General features: G+C 47.6%; 1 protein-coding gene across 1 annotated transcript in view; it reads right to left on the reverse strand.

Moving 5' to 3' along the window:
* CCDC194 (coiled-coil domain containing 194) overlaps window positions 1–2,531 on the reverse strand; it is an 11,453-nt gene that overhangs the window by 6,305 nt on the left and 2,617 nt on the right. The gene's annotated exons all lie outside the window — the stretch shown is intronic.

The following is a 2,531-nucleotide window of genomic DNA, read 5'->3' on the forward strand; positions in this document are numbered from 1 at the left end:
GGGATCGGAGCCCCTGGGGAGGGGTCCCAGCAAGGGCTGGAGGTGGGGAAAGGTTAGGGGATCCTGGGGAGTGGGGAGCTCATGGGAGCGGGGTTCTCAGGAAAGATGGAAGAGTACTGGGGGGAGGGTCTCGGGGCACTGGGGTCCAGGTGCTGATGGGCCCCTCCCCACTTTCGGTTAGTAAAGCCCTGGAAGCCGAGCTGAGCCCCCAGCGCAGAGTGCCGCACCCCCGGTCCCGTTCCGGGTCCAGACCGCGACCCAGCCCCCGCTCGCGCTCTCGCCCGGGGACTTCGGGGGGCTGCCGGAGACCGGCGCGGCGCGCTCGAGGGTGAGTCAGCCCCCAGCAGGTTGAGGGCCCGAGGCCAGTAGGGCATACGCTGTGGCGGCCCTGCTGGGACCCGGAGAGGTGCCCACGCTGGATGAGATGCCCAGTTGACAGCCATCAACGCTCAGCTTTGGACCCAGGAGCCGCTCTGAACGGAATCTACAGAAAGGAGACTCACGCTCTCTCCCCAACCAACTAGTGTTTATTTTACAGATGGGGAAACTAAGGCCCATTTGATGACACAATGAGATAGCGCTGATTTGGGACTTAAGTCCCTTCTAATGACAGTGTCGCTTCATCCCACAGACATGAAGAGTTAGGGTCCAGCCTGGCTCAGGAGTGACCTGGAAGGGTCACTTCGCCTCTCTGGGCCTCAGTTTACCTTGTCTGTATATTGGGTGATTAGAGTCATGTTTAGCAAGCCCACCTATCTCTGACAACACACACCGACCAAGATGGCACAGTGGGAAAACTAGAGACCCCTCGACCCTCTGAGGAGCGCACAGAACTCCCGAATGGAGTTTTAGCAAAAAGAAGGAAGTACCATATTTTTTAAATGCATCACGACAAAGGGGACTTATCGCTGAGATGCAGGAAAGGCTCAGTATTCCGCAGTCTGCTGATGAAATTCACCATAGTAATGGATCAAGTGAAAAAAGTTCTGAAAAAAACACCAAAATGAGGGCCCACGTGAGGATGACCGCTGTCCAGTATTTAACATTGTTCCGGTGGTACTAGCCAATGCACTTAGACAAGGAAAAGAAAGAAGAGGTACACATATTAGAAGAGTGGTAGGGGAATTATAGTTTGGGTCATATGTAAGCACTGTTTATATAGGTCAAAAATAATAGAAATACCAACAATTTCCCATGGCTCAATTTCACAATAATTTTGTCGTTTACCTTATATTTGACATGCCTCAGACTTACAGAAAATCTGGAGGGTTAGGACAATGAATTCCTGGATATTCTTCACCCGGATTCCACAAACATTAGTTACCACCTTTGCTTTATTCTCTCTCTCTGAATCTTTTCTGGAAAACGTGCAGAAATGATGTCTCATTACCCATAACGCTTCAGTATGCATTTCCTAAAAACAAGGACATTCCCCCACGTAATCACGGTACGATGATGAACATCAGGAAGTGGACCTTGATAAAACACTATTATCTAATCTACAGACTTTAATCAGACTTTGCCAACTGTTCTCATAATGTCCTTTATAACAAAAGAATATCCTGGCTCACACACTGTATTTGTCAAGTCTTTCATCTCTTTTAATCTGGAACGTTTCTCAGTCTGTCTTTGCCTTTTACGACGTTGGCGTCTTTTAAAGGCCCAAGGCAGTCATTTTATGGAGTCCAAATTTGGGTTTCTATGATGTTTCTGTAAGATTAGTTTCAGGGTGGCATTTGGGGCAGGAAAGCCTTAGAAGCAATTTAACATAATATTATTACCGCCTGGTAGTATGATTTTTATAGAGAGAAAACCCAAGAGAATTAACTGAAACTTTCTTAGATCTATTTCATAGAGTTATTTATCTCCGGGAATAAACTAATCTCCTTCTGAGGTAAAGAGCTCTCATAAATTAATTTTTCAAAAAACAGCTCAGTAGAAAAATGGGCCAAGAATATAGACAGTCATTTCACAGAAATATGCAAAAATAAAACCAACGTGACCAGCCTCTTTCCTAGAAAAGAATTGCAAATTGAAAACAACGATATGGCACCACTCTCTACCCATTAGTCTGGCAAAGGTAAAAACCAAAGCAAAGCACAAAATGCCCTGGGCTGGTACCGCCGTGCCCTGGAGGAACCAGATAATCCCACGTGGTGCTGGTGAGCCGGCAGCTCGGTGGCACAACCACCTGGAGGGCAATTTTCTAGAAGCTCTCAAAATTAGAAGTGCATATGTAATGCCCAAGATTTCAATCTCACCCCAAAACCAGAAGCCGCCAGGGAGACTGAGTCACGCATGTAAAAGCAAAGGGCATTTATTATTACGGTTTAGGCTCCGCCAGCCTAAGCCCGGGCTCACAGCCTTCACCAACGCAGTGGATCCGTGCTGAGAGCCCCGAGCAGGGGCTGAGTAGGGTTTTTATGGGGTTTGGGAAGGGGGAGTTACGAGAAATCATGACATCCAATCATCATTGTATAACAGCATTGGCAGCAGCTCTAACCATACACATTGTTCAGAGCGTTCCTTAC

Source organism: Suricata suricatta, chromosome 12 (assembly GCF_006229205.1).
Source record: "Suricata suricatta isolate VVHF042 chromosome 12, meerkat_22Aug2017_6uvM2_HiC, whole genome shotgun sequence".
Lineage (NCBI taxonomy): Eukaryota > Metazoa > Chordata > Mammalia > Carnivora > Herpestidae > Suricata > Suricata suricatta.